The sequence below is a fragment of the Coregonus clupeaformis genome, chromosome 26 (genome assembly GCF_020615455.1).
Source record: "Coregonus clupeaformis isolate EN_2021a chromosome 26, ASM2061545v1, whole genome shotgun sequence".
Lineage (NCBI taxonomy): Eukaryota > Metazoa > Chordata > Actinopteri > Salmoniformes > Salmonidae > Coregonus > Coregonus clupeaformis.
The window spans coordinates 38665791-38681021 of record NC_059217.1 but is presented as its reverse complement, the minus strand read 5'-3'; the positions used below and the strand labels follow the sequence as shown (position 1 = coordinate 38681021).

Below are 15231 nucleotides of genomic sequence, written 5' to 3'. Positions count from 1 at the left end.
AGACTTTATTGTGTGTTATCCTTAATGATTTTACTCATGTGCATGTATGGCTTTTTCAAGTTTAATTTGTGTTTTTTTTTTTTTATGGTTGAATTAATGAACTTAACTAAGTACCAAAATCAATTCTTCACTGTATGTTTTTCTCCCTCAGATGGGTCACGTCATTCCAGGTGGTGACTGTAACATGTGGGCTGGTGAATATTCATTAATTCACATCGCAAGTAGATTCTGTGCTGCATTCATGAAGCAGACCTCAAATCAAGATGGTGGGCACAATTTGGCCTTTCTCTGTCATGGGCTTATAAAGGCCAGTGTTCCTCTAGACAATGCCTGGAACCCTTCAATCAGAGGTTTTTGCCAAATCATCACTAGCGTCTATCTCGAGTAGACATGGACATAACAATGGATTTGTAACATTCCATTGAAAGGCTTAATAAAGCCTTCATAAACTCTTCATGACCCCTTTTTTTTGCCAACAATTATATTGCAACACATTTGCTTACAAGTATAATTTATTTATGATGCATTCACGCATGCCTTATGAAGGGTTTATGAAGACAAACTGAAAAACAGACATTTATTTTGTTTCTTGTCCGAACAATGTACAATTTAAAATGTGTATTACAATGCAAATGGACTACATTTTGTGTTTTGAACAATACAATTGCAGGGGTTTCCTTTACGTAATTACTTGTTCGTAAAACCCCAAAAATAGTCAAACTTTTCCCTTCCTGTGAGGAATGGAGTTGTAGAAAAGCGTGGGAGAGCAGCAGTTTACCCTTTTTGTGTGGAAAGAAGGCTGGATCTGCTGGTTTCCAGCGTGACCATTCTATGATCAACAGTTACAACTGCAGAATTCGGTTAAGGGACTGTCAGGGCAAAAATATTGAACTTAATCTTATTTGGTCTATGAGGTCAGGGCCCGTGTTCATGAAGCGTCTCAGAGTAGGAGTGCGAGAGTAGGAGTTACGCCTTTTAGATTAAAATGGATGGACAGAGGGGGGACCCGAGTCTATATCAGTACTCCTACTCTGTTAAATCACTGACATTGACAACCATGGACCTGCCACATGTCACCATATAGGCTAACCATAGGCTGATTAGAATAAGATATTCTGTTTCAGATGGTATGTTCCATTTTTCAATTACTTTTATGTCTTCTAATATTGAACTTCTCTTTCACTTACGGTAGGGCAACTCATTATGTACCACTAGATGTCGGTAGACACTGCGTTAGTGCTGGGGTTTATTCAAGGAATGGGGGTTTATTCAAGGCCTGGGATCTATTCAAGGTATGGGGGATTATTCAAGGAGTGGGGGTTTATTCAAGGGGTGGGGGTTTATTCAATTGCTGGGATCTATTCAAGGAATGGGGGTTTATTAAAGGGCTGGGGTTTATTTATTTCAACATTCAATGGAGGAAATGGCTTGAATTTTCATTAATGAAGATGGGGGGAAAATAGTAGGCCATTTCCATTTTATGAGGTACTGAGTCCACCCCTGGGTTATGCAGAGAAGGACGCATCAGAAGTCCCACAACAACATTGTATTTAATGTTATCTGCCACAGAAGGCCTTGATGTAATTACCTTGCCTATGATGTTTCTTATTATAGAATTGGTGTCTAGACTCAGACAACTACAATTTAAAGAGGTCCTAAATATGTCTTCTCCCGTGATGTCTGTTTAATTTGTCTTACCCTAATTCTGAATGAACCACCATCATGAAAAGGTCTATAGGTGCAATCTGTAAGTTGTATGTTCTCTGTGTGACAAAGAGGTTGGGCAGACACCAATATTCATTTGATCTCTAGAGACCTTGATCTCTATTTTCCTTAGCCTGTTAATTAATTGTGTTAGGAAATAAGTGCATGAGAACTATTGGGTGCAGGAGCACTTCCTTCCCTTATCAGTGCAGGTCAATAGTTCACAATGTCCATGACTGCTTGAAACAAAAAGCTGAGTGTAATCACTCATAGATGCAGCCATAGTCAAAAGTTATCCAAAAGTTGTCATTGGGTTCAGCCAAAGTTGTCATTGAGGGATTAGGGTACTGCTGGTCATCTATAGACTGCCATGCGTGCTCCAACTACTGTGTCCCACAGGGTTCAATTTTTTTTGGGAAAAGAACACCTTGCCAAACAATGTTCTTCCATTCTCAAGGTCTGCCAGTGTCCACACAATGTCAATAACAGCTGAGCTCTGTAATTGTAAGCCTTTTCAGTGTTTCTGTAGTTGAGGGGAGGGACCTTGCTCACCACCTCATCACTCCCCATCACAATCAGATAGAGGGAGGACAGTAATGACCAGTCAGCCATTTTTATGTTACAGAGATCTGTTGTCTAGGAATGCAATAAAATGTTCCCCCTATTAGCGGCTGTTTCTACCGTTTCCACAGGAAATATTTAGGTTGGAGGAATGTGCTTTGATGGCACATGCATATGCACCAAACAGCACACAGTTAGTTTTAGTTAGTATTCCGTGACTACCAAAGATTGTTATTCCTTCTCATGTAGTCCATATGTTTGTGTGACATGCCCATAACTTTTGTAAGTAGATTGTAGATTTAGTACATTTCTTGGGTGCTAAACAAATTATATTACATTAAGAAAAGTACATGCAACTGCTGCGAGAGCTATTTTCAGAACTGTTAAAAATAAAGATTAAACTTTGACAGTACCATGATTTATGCCATACGGTCTATTAGAATATTCTACACCTTATTACAATGCTCGTCCATGGTAATATTCTATACCGTATTACAATGCTCGTCCATGGTAATATTCTATACCATATTACAATGCTTGTCCATGGTAATATTCTATACCGTATTACAATGCTTGTCCATGGTAATATTCTATACCGTATTACAATGCTTGTCCATGGTAATATTATACACCGTATTACAATCCTCGTCCATGGTAATATTCTACAACTTATCCATGTTGCACCTTAGCCACACATTTCCTATCCTGAAAACTGAAAGCATCTAGTTGTGTGCGGAGTCTACCTTGTAGATATAGTCGTGTGTTTTAACAGTACACAAAACCATTCTGTGATTGTATTTGAAAATGAAATATAGGTTTGTTTCACTGTAACAGGTCTCTTTCGAACTGAAGCCATCGACCACTTGATGAAGTCCATGATGATACATGCCATCTTTTTCATGTTTGAAACATAACACTCTTTGCTGGAAATCCTCCAGTTGAGAAGAGATAGTTAGCAGAGTGAGAGTGACTGGTAGAGCTGGGTCCCCTCTATTGCAAGAGCGGTGTACCCCTGTGCCGGGCCTTTGTGCCATCTCCACTGCCTGAGCTAGCCAGGTCAGTGAGGAGAAGCCAAGCCAACAAAAGAGGGGCATCTCTGGCCACATAGACACCAAGGGACCCAGGGGAGATCATAAGCTGGACCCCAAAAACCCAGATAGAGGGGCATCTAGGAGAGAGGAGAGCATCATTGGACCCTTATCGTTTGAAGAGGACCTAGACGGGTGCCTCAGGATCCACGGGACAAGGCTAGATCAGTAGATGCTTGGAGAGGGGTATGTGAGACTTTAGATCCCTCACATTCAACCCTGGACTTCGAAGCCAGTTCCAGTGCTTGTTTTCATTGTTCCCATCTAATCAGGGGCTGATTTAGACCTGGCACACCAGGTGGGTGCAATTAATTACCAGGTAGAACAGAAAACCAGCAGGCTCTGGACCTCATAGGGTAAGAGTAGAGTACCCCTGCTTTAGATCATAGCTAAATCTTACTCATGGTATTATATCTCAGTAGTAGTAATCATGGCTCAGATCAAGTTTATTTCTATCCTAAAAAGTACTAACTTCTACAGCTATTAGTTTCACAGGCCATACAGTATATATCATTGAGGCAATGGAGGCTCCTCAGAGAAGGATGGGGAGGACCATCCTCCTCAGTGAATTTCATACAAATTTAAATTGTAAAACATTAAAAAAGTTATCCTTTTTAGATAAAACTATACTAAATATAATCACGTCACCAAATAACTGATTAAAACACACTATTTTGCAAAGAAGGTCTACAGAAGCCTCAACAGCACTATGTAGGGTAGCACCATGGTGTAGCCGGAGGACAGCTAGCTTCCGTCCTCCTCTGGGTACATTGACTTCAATACAAAACCTAGGAGGCTCCTGGTTCTCACCCCCTTCCATAGACTTACACAGTAATTATGACAACTTCCGGAGGATGTACACCAGCCTATCAGAGCTCTTGCAGCATGAACTGATATGTTGTCCACCCAATCAAAGGATCAGATAATTAATCTAGTACTGAAAACATAAGCTACAGCTAGCTAGCACTGCAGTGTATAAAATGTGGTGAGTAGTTGACTCAAAGAGAGAGAAAGACAATAGTTAAACAGTTTTGAACAAATTCATTTCTTCCAAAATGAAGAAGTAAGAGAGAAATAGAGAGAGAGAGCGATTTCGTCATTCTTTTTCACTTTCAGTTTCACTTACTTAGCTAGCAAATGCAGCTGGCTAGTTTAGCCTACTGAAACACCCTGCTCAAACAGAGGGATGCTATATTAGTTAGCTGGCTATGACTTTCCAACACAACACTGGAACTCTTCCAAGTCAAGGTAAGCTTTTGGTATTAATAATTTATTGCCACCGGGGCCCGCCGGTGTAACTGCATACTGACTGTACACATACGTTACTGCATGATTGTGGCGGGTTTACTAACGCGTTAGTTCTATTAGCTATGCTGACTATGACGTTACTTTAGCTAATATGGTGACAACGATGTAGGCTGTGTGTAGTGGTTTGGCTTGGAAAGGTTTTTTCGCCTGGTCACATACAGCTGATGTGTTGTGCATTGAAGTCCACAAGTGAAGGGAAGAGAAGGAATACAACGTGGCTGCTATGAAAGTGAACTCTGTTTACGCGTAATCAGGGGTGTTTTCATTCCGCCGATTCTGTTGAAAAACGTTTCTTAAATGGAACAAAACAGGGATAAACATACCTGAATTTGTCCAATAGAAACTCTCGTTTGCAACTGTTGGACTAATGATTACACCCTATATCAGCTAGATGCAGGCAAGAGTGTGTCTCTCGACCTGTGTGCACCAATGTTGTAAACTTTCATTCATAGGCTAGGTTGTAGCAACCTCATGATGCATATAGGGAACATTTGAGTATCATGTAGTAGCCTAAAGCTATCGCTGTTAAATTGAACTGGGTGAATGGAATATGAATGAGAGTCATCCAATATGCTGTAATAGAAATAAGGCGATGCTCGTGAATTTTTTTTTTGTCCTCCCTCATCTTAAACAGCAGTGACCACCACTGCATTGAGGGGATCAAAATTGCAGCATCTGATAATTATAATTTTTAAGACTTGCAGGGTCATTAAGATTGAAACTCAGAGATGACATATTGAACCAAAAGTATGGTGCCACAGTAGATGAACTGGCAGGGAATATGAATAAAACCACCATCACATGTGGAAATTATATTCACCAAACTGAAGGGGGGGGATAAAACCCACAAGATGTGAACATGCTCAAGGCTTCAGAACAGCCCACAAATGAGTTCATGGGTGGTGTGTGTGTGTGTGTGTGTGTGTGTGTGTGTTAGTGCGTGTGCGTTTGCGTGTGTGAATTATGTAGGGAGGGTGTTATTAGAGCACAGTTTGTTATAATGTTAATGAGAACTGGAATAGTGACAAGTGCATCAAGTTCATGACAGGCCGACAATAGCCTGCTTTCATCAAAGGCCAACCTGTTTCATAAAAGTTGTCAGACCCATGATTGCACAGATAGAAACACAGACACACACGGTGGAAAAGTGAAAGACCTTACATATGATATGCAGATCGCAGGGATAGCATCAATAAACATCTCCCTGGATGCTGACTAGACTAGTGCTGGATCCAAAGTAAGCAGAGAAAGAGTCTGACTCATCTGTTTTTCCCGGGACTGGTGGTGCAGATTAGTGTCTCCACATGTTTACTTTTATTTCCACACTCGTTCTTTTCGACATTCAACCTCACGCCATCCCAGCTCCCCCAGAAGCACATTCACATATTGACAAAAAGATCCACAGACAGTGCAGTGCTGGCCACTACACATGCATGCACTCACACCTGCACACACACCTGAATACGCACACATCCGGACACACAGACATAAACACATACACACACATTAGGATACACAGTTTTGTCGCGCAAATGTTACTGTAAACACTATCCAATTAATGTAATTGCGATATAATGATTATGATTGTTCTACACAGAGGCCAGAGCTCGTAGCTATGGTACTTAAAGATGGGTCATTTACTTCCAAGGTTGGTCACATATTTTCCAAATTACATGAACAGCCTGTGAATTAAACACATGGATGAACACGGTCTTCATGTAGCCCCATGGCTGAGGATAAGTTGTCCTGACCAACATATATGCCAATTGCACACACATGGTGACGATATGCCAGAGATAAAACAAATTCTTACCACAAACTATTAGCGAGGGACTAATTTCATTTCAGCTGCTCCCAGCATTTTATGGGAAGAAACTAAAATTGTTTGATGATTTACCATGTGTGGTTAACGTGCAAAATTGCAGTTCATATGTCAAAGTATGAAAGTTATATGATCTGAAAGCTAGTGTTGATACAAGACATATCTGTCAGTATTACTAAGTAATGACACTAATAGAGGATCATTTATAACGTTTTTATAATGACTGATTGAACATAGTCCAAATGTGCACGGACAGATCATGCTATCCTATAGCAAGTGATTAGGATACTTGCTTTGTCAGCTCATTTACGTTTTGAGAGAAGGGTTAGCTTCCATTCGCAAAGTTCACCACTGCTACATTCATCTGGAATCAATCAGCACAGTCAGGAGACTTGGCTCCCGTTTGAGTGCAATTGTGTCTATTTGAGGAAAGACATGACATCAAATGTGGAGTCTGTTGTCCGTTTTGACTCAGACATTGTTTTTATGGGGGGGTCTTTTCAGTGGCCAGGGCGAGTGGTGTTTCTGGAGGCATTGGGACTAGTTGTGGTTTGATGACGGCCTGAGAGACTTCACCACAGACTGTTTGTCTTGGGCAGGGATTACTGTACAGTTTGACCTACAAAGCATGGTACAGGACTCCCTGCCTAAAGCCTTTTCCTCTTCAGTTATAACTACATATTCATATTCATGAATTCTGTGGAATGGCACTGTAGATAATTACCCACAACAACAACAACAACCATTTGGTTCTTTCTGGTTTGAAACATTTATGAATACATAACAAAATAAGTTTGAAAACCCCCCAGAATCAGTTACTGGTCAAAGTTATACTGAAATCTATCTTGATTATTGTCATGACAACATACAATGTGCCTATTGCCTATATATATATATACAAAGCTGCTCTCCTAGAAGTGAGTGAATTCTTAAATTAATGGAGCAATCACATTCCCATCAGTGGTTTCCCTCTCTCCTGCTCCGTATTAGCGGTGGGCAAAAATGACGGCTGAGTTTCCATGTCTCTCTTGGAGACAACCTCAGTAGCCATGTATCCCGAGAGTGGGGTCATGGTTTCTCTCTCTGCACTCGGAAAAAGGGAACTGCTGCAATGAGAGAGGGCGCCAATTGCAATTAGATGTGGGGGCATCTTACATAAGAAGCTGGAAAGAGTTTTCTAGAAAAGAGTGAGCATATGTGTGTGTGTGTGGTCTAACTTTACTATCTTTATGGGTTAAAAAGTCCTCACAAGGATAGTTAAACATGGACAAGTGGCGACATTTCGGAGGTCCCCAAAAAGAAAAATGCTATTTTAGGTTTAGGGGTTAGAATTAATGTTAGGGGTTGAGATTAGGGTTTTTTATTTTTTATTTTATTTCACCTTTATTTAACCAGGTAAGCCAGTTGAGAACAAGTTCTCATTTACAACTGCGACCTGGCCAAGATAAAGCAAAGCAGTGCAATAAAAACAACAACACAGAGTTACATATGGGGTAAACAAAACATCAAGTCAAAAATATAAACAGAAAATATATATACAGTGTGTGCGAATGTAGTAAGTTATGGAGGTAAGGCAATAAATAGGCCATATTGCAAAATAGTTACAATTTCGTATTAACACTGGAATGATAGATGATGTGCAAATAGAGATACTGGGGATGAGGTAGTTGGGTGGGCTAATTTCAGAATGACTGTGTACAGGTGCAGTGATCGGTAAGCTGCTCTGACAACTGACGCTTACATTTAGTGAGGGAGATAAGAGTCTCCAGCTTCAGAGATTTTTGCAGTTCGTTCCAGTCATTGGCAGTAGAGAACTGGAAGGAATGGCGGCCAAAGGAGGTGTTGGCTTTGGGGATGACCAGTGAGATATACCTGCTGGAGCGCAGACTACGGGTGGGTGTTGCTATGGTGACCAGTGAGCTAAGGTAAGACAGGGATTTGCCTAGCAGTGATTTATAGATGACCTGGAGCCAGTGGGTTTGGCGACTAATATGTAGCGAGGGCCAGCCAACAAGAGCGTACAGGTCACAATGGTGGGTAGTATATGGGGCTTTGGTGACAAAACGGATGGCACTGTGATAGACTACATCCAATTTGCTGAGTAGAGTGTTGGAGGCTATTTTGTAAATGACATCGCCGAAGTCAAGGATCGGTAGGATAGTCAGTTTTACGAGGGCATGTTTGGCAGCATGAGTGAAGGAGGCTTTGTTGCGAAATAGGAGGCCGATTCTAGATCTAACTTTTGATTGGAGATGCTTAATGTGAGTCTGGAAGGAGAGTTTACAGTCTAACCAGACACCTAGGTATTTGTAGTTGTCCACATACTCTAGGTCCGCCGAGAGTAATGATTCTAGCCGGGTGGGCGGGTGCAAGCAGCGTTCGGTTGAAGAGCATGCATTTAGTTTTACTAGTGTTTAAGAGCAGTTGGAGGCTAGGGAAGGAGTGTTGTATGGCGTTGAAGCTCGTTTGGAGGTTTGTTAACACAGTGTCCAATGAAGGGCCAGATGTATACAAAATGGTGTCGCCCGCATAGAGGTGGATCCGAGCTTCACCAGTAGCAAGAGCAACATCATTGATATACACAGAGAATAGAGTCGGCCCGAGAATTGAACCCTGTGGCACCCCCATAGAGACGGCCAGAGGTCCAGACAACAGACCCTCCGATTTGACACATTGAACTCTATCTGAGAAGTAGTTGGTGAACCAGGCGAGGCAGTCATTAGAGAAACCAAGGCTATTTAGTCTGCCAATAAGAATGCGGTGGTTGACAGAGTCGAAAGCCTTGGCCAGGTCGATGAAGACGGCTGCGCAGTACTGTCTTTTATCGATCGCGGTTATAATATCGTTTAGGACCTTGAGCGTGGCTGAGGTGCACCCATGACCAGCTCGGAAACCAGATTGCATAGCGGAGAAGGTATGGTGGGATTCGAAATGGTCGGTGATCTGTTTGTTAACTTGGCTTTCAAATACTTTCGAAAGGCAAGGCAGGATGGATATAGGTCTGTAACAGTTTGGATCTAGAGTGTGATGAGGGGGATGACCGCGGCAGCTTTCCAATCTCTGGGGATCTCAGACGTTACGAAAGAGAGGTTGAACAGGCTAGAAATAGGATTTGCGACAATTTCGGCGGCTAATTTTAGAAAGAAAGGGTCCAGATTGTCTAGCCCAGCTGATTTGTAGGGGTCCAGATTTTTCAGCTCTTTCAGAACATCAGCTGTCTGAATTTGTGTGAAGGAGAAGCGGGGGGGCATGGGCAAGTTGCAGCGGAGGGTGCAGAGCTGGTGGCCGGGGTAGTGGTAGCCAGGTGGAAAGCATGGCCAGCCGTAGCAAAATGCTTGTTGAAATTCTCGATTATTGTAGATTTATCGGTAGTGACAGTGTTTCCTAGCCTCAGTGCAGTGGGCAGTTGGGAGGAGGTGCTCTTATTTTCCATGGACTTTACAGTGTCCCAAAACTGTTTGGAGTTAGTGCTACAGGATGCAAATTTCTGTTTGAAAAAGCTAGCCTTTGCTTTCCTAACTGATTGTGTATATTGGTTCCTGACTTCCCTGAAAAGTTGCATATCGCGGGGGCTGTTCGATGCTAATGCATTACGCCACACTATGTTTTTGTGCTGGTCAAGGGCAGTCAAGTCTGAGGAGAACCAGGGGCTATATCTGTTCTTAGTTCTGAATTTTTTGAATGGGGCATGCTTATTTATAGAGTTAGGATTTAGGGTTAGGTTTAGTTTTAGGGTTAGAGGTTTGGGCTTAGTGTTAGGGTTAAGGGTTTGGTTAAGGGTTAGGTTTAGGGTTAGAGAAAATATCATTTTGAATGGGAATAAATGTTTTGGTCCCCACTTGGATAGTGTGTTTGTGTGTGTGAGAGAGAGAGCTTGTGTGTGTGTGTGTGTGTGTGTGTGTGTGTGTGTGTGTGTGTGTGTGTGTGTGTGTGTGTGTGTGTTGGTGTGCATGAGTGAGGAATCATTGTCAACATACAACTGACACACCAGTTCTTATTAAGGCCCACTTTGATATGTAAATATCTTTATTGTGGTCACATTAATGAAGGCCAACTCAATACATCTTTGTCAGGGAAATGTAGGCATGCATGTACATGACAAACCAAGCACGGCAGACTTGACAGAGCTTGACAAGTCAAATTGCACCTTTTTCTTTGAAGAACAGTGTGTGGAATCTTTAGCAGTGCAGCTCAGTGATCCTCACTCACTTGTCCTTTCACCAGCCCCACTGATTATCACTTAAACCCATGATGTGTTTACATTTTCCCCCAAAAAGGTGTGGTGATTTCTCTCCTGTCCTTTTTCCTTTTGATGTGAGATAGGATGATCAATTGATCCATGTGGGCGATGGCACTGATTGACCTCTGTCTGCTGGTGGTGGCGTTGTGGGTTGGGGTCAGGGAAGGGGCCAGTAGGTGAGCAGATGAAGCATTCCCAGGTGCCTCTGATCCCTCACCGGCCCTTCATAGTGTGTGGAACTCCTCCCGGCCCTTCATAGTGGTGTGGAACGCCCCCCGGCCCTTCATAGTGGTGTGGAACGCCCCCCGGCCCTTCATAGTGGTGTGGAACGCCCCCCGGCCCTTCATAGTGGTGTGAAACGCCCCCGGCCCTTCATAGTGGTGTGGAACGCCCCCGGCCCTTCATAGTGGTGTGGAACGCCCCCCGGCCCTTCATAGTGGTGTGGAACGCCCCCGGCCCTTCATAGTGGTGTGGAACGCCCCCGGCCCTTCATAGTGGTGTGGAACGCCCCCCGGCCCTTCATAGTGGTGTGGAACGCCCCCCGGCCCTTCATAGTGGTGTGGAACACCCCCCGGCCCTTCATCGTGGTGTGGAACGCCTCCACAGAGTCCTGCCACCTTCACTTCAAGGTGAACCTAAACCTCAGTGTCATCGACATCGTGACCAACCTCAACGAGACCCTTAGCGGACCTAATGTCACCATCTACCACAGCCACCTGGGCTATTACCCTTACTACGCCAGCTCTGGGAACCCCATCAACGGGGGCCTGCCACAGAACCAGAGCCTGTCCAAGCACCTGAGCAAGACCAGGGCTGACAGTGACAAGCTCATCATCCACAAGGACTTCCGAGGCCTGGGTGTCATTGACTGGGAGAACTGGAGGCCCCAGTGGGTGCGCAATTTGGGCTCCAAGGGCATCTTCTGCAATAAGTCCAAGGAGCAGATCCGTAAGCTCCATCTAGGCTGGCCTGAGATCAAGGTGGAGGAGGAGTTAGGTTTGGAGGCATTTGAGAGGGCTGGACAGGCCTTCATGAACAATACTCTACTGTTAGCCGAAAGTCAACAACCTGACGGCCTCTGGGGCTTCAACCTGTTCTCCGGCTGCAAAAGCTAAGGCGTCAAGACACACCGCATCGCTACACGAGTGAATGTCCCAGCGTGGAGCACGTCCGTAATGAACACCTGATGTGGCTTTGAAGGGAGAGCACAGCCCTCTACCCCTCCATGTACCTACTACGAACTCAAGTCCACAGCCAACACAGTCAAGTTCGTCCACCACCCCATCTGAAGCCATAAGGATTGTGTCCATCACATACACTGACTTCACGCTACCTGTATTTGTCTACTCCAGACCCTTCTACGCTTACACCTTCATGGTCCTCTCAGAGGTGAGAAGGATTACTAATAACTGGTGATATTGGGAAACTGATAACCTCCGTTGCTGTTGGTTCAAGGGCAAAAATAGATGTTAGGACAAGGATAAATATTCCAACACGTTTTCAAAAGTTAGCTATTTTTCTCATTGCTGCAAGCATTTTATTGCCTGTCAGTCATTGTGATAAACTACCTAACCTCAGCATTTTTCTGTCAAGTGACTTGTCTCGTCTCCACCCATGTTCTGCCCCCTAGACAGTGTGGTGGATAAAAAGCTATTAATCACCCAAAGCTTCTGGAACTGCCACAGGGCTATGAGTGGAATGCTCAGTCTCAGCTACAAGAGCTCACATGACCTTTAATTGATTTACAACACATGGGTTTAGTCCAGAAAAAAACCCTAGTCCCTAACCCCTAGGCACTTGAGTAAATCTGAAAGAACTGGATAGTTACGTACAGTGCCTTCGGAAAGTATTCAGACCCCTTGACTTTTTCCATATATTATTAGGTTACAGCCTTATTCTAAAATTGATTAAATAGTTTTTATTCCTCATCAATCTACACACAATACCCCATAATGTCAAAGCAAAAACAGGTTTTTAGAAATGTTTCTCAGTTTGGCCGGGCAGCCAGCTCTAGGAAGAGTCTTGGTGGTTCCAAACTTCTTCCATTTAAGAATGATGGAGGCCACTGTGTTCTTGGGGACCTTCAGTGCTGCAGAAATGTTTTGGCACCCTTCCCCAGATATGTTCCTCGACACAATCCTGTCTCGGAGCTCTACGGACAATTCCTTCGACCTCATGGCTTGGTTTTTGCTCTGACATGCACTGTCAACTGTGGGACCTTATATAGACAGGCGTGTGCCTTTCTAAATCATGTCCAATCAATTGAATTTACCACAGGTGGACCTCCTATCAAGTTGTAGAAACATCTCAAGGATGATCAATGGAAACAGGACGCACCTGAGCTCAATTTCGAGTCTCATAGCAAAGGGTCTGAATACTTATGTAAATAAGTAATTTATGCTTTTGTTTTTTTGATTAATTTGCAAAAATTCTAAAAACCTGTTTTCGCTTTGTCATTATGGGGTATTGTGTGTAGATTGTTGAGGTTTTGTATTTATTTAATCCATCTTAGAATAAGGCTGTAACATAACAAAATGTGGAAAAAGTCAAGGGGTCTGAATACTTTCCGAAGGCACTGTATGAGCAATATAACATTTCCACCTTGCCCTCTGATTGCCTGGGTGGGATATTGCTTATCTATCTAAACCTTTAAGGTGTATAAAAGTGCCTAGAGAGTAGGTGCTAGGGGCTGGTTCTAGACTGGGCCATGATCTCTATTTTGACATTCAGGGGTCAAGAGGTAAAACATGACAGTATACCAACCAACATTGGACACTAGAGCAGGTCAAGCATTGACCTCACCATACTCTGACTTGAGGGGGAGACTGTGTTTGGAGTGTTACATCTTCTCTTATATCTCTCCTAGAGTGACACTATTGGAGAGAATGCAGCTCTTGGGGCGTCAGGAGTGGTATTTGGGGCTCCTCTGAATATGCTCAAACTCTAAATGCAATATGAAAAAAAAAAAATGTTTTTGTTCCATAGAGTAGGGTTTCTTAATCCCGGCTCCCTTGGATCCACAGTGGGGCACAGTTTTGTTACTTCCTGGCAACACGTTATTTCAACTAATCATCAAACCCATGATTAGTTGAATCAGATGTGTTAGTGCTGGTTAAGAAAAAAGTGTGCCTCTATATGCTTCAACGTTAATGCATATAAAATATCATTAAAATTACATAATAATGTCTTGTTGCATGAAGTAAGCAAGAGCTGTGAGTGTCTACAGGGTTCCATGATAGGACATGACGTCAAGCACTTTCAATGTGGGATTCCCTTCCTAGCCAGTTCTCAGTGTCTCCTGAAATAGTATGTTTCAGCACAGTCACTGTGGTTTATGAGATTAGGAGCCTTGGAAATGGCCTGATTTATATCAGACAGACGGTGCTGTGGTGTTCTGTTGGAAAAGGATTTTGTGGGTCCTTTTGCATTCTGTTTACAATAGGCACATCAGTAATACATGAAGTGTGGATGTGGATAAATTTGCATTATATACAGATGTTGAATCTTAATTTGACCAGTATTGTGTCAGAAAGATTATCCTGCAGAACAAGATTTTAACATTTAGTCGGTGGTTAGGCTATTAGCTAGCCAAAATTAGGCTACATGAAAAGTGCAATACTGGTAATAGAACCATGTGTTAGTGCGAGTTTTCAGTTAATTTATGTAAATCATTAAGCTCATCTGCGGTGCAAGTAAATTCTCAGCAACAAAATAGTGATCAAATTAAGATCCTACACCTATACAGGGTTAAGGATTTAAAGGAGGAATATTTCCACTAATTTGTATTCAAATGATGATATGTTTTTACCAAACTCATTCTGTGTATCAGATGGCACATTTAATGATTAAGCCTTGATTCCCTCTATACCAGTTTTAAGTGGCAATGAATTAGAGAAGAAAAGAGAAGCAAGTCAAGGGATAGTTAGTACAGATGTAGGATCTTAATTTGATTGCTTTTTTGTCGCTGAGCATTTTCCTGCACAGCAGGAAATCCAAACTTGTAGTGTATTCAAGGTTTTAAAAGGTTTCTAAAGTTTGTAATCTCCACTTTAAAATGTCAGACTTGATTTGCCCTAACAAAAAATATATCAACCCCTACAAAAATGTAAATTAATTATAATCCACATAATAATATACATTTCCTGTTGCTGCAGCATTATTTTCCTGCTGTAGCAAACTGGCTCAAATTAAGATCCTAGATCTGTACATGAAGTAATGAACATACTGTGGGTGACAGAAGGAAGGTTCATTCAACATAACTACTATTTCCATTTAACTGCAGGCCTATTTGTAGCTAGACTTACAGTGACACCTATACTTATCCTGTTCATCACAATGTATTTGTGTTTCTGCCTGTCTACGTGTACCTCCAGAGAAACTGCCTGGCCGTGAAGAAGTATATTAACGGCCCTTTAGGCTACTATGTCACCAATGTCACTTCAGCAGCCAAGCTGTGCAGCAAAGACCTGTGCAAGAAGAATGGTGTGCACTTTGGTGTTGAATGCTGA

At 42.6% G+C, this 15231-nt stretch overlaps 1 pseudogene; it reads left to right on the top strand.

The window, feature by feature from the left end:
• Nucleotides 1–15231, top strand: part of LOC121540052 — a 17551-nt pseudogene extending 2320 nt beyond the window's left edge.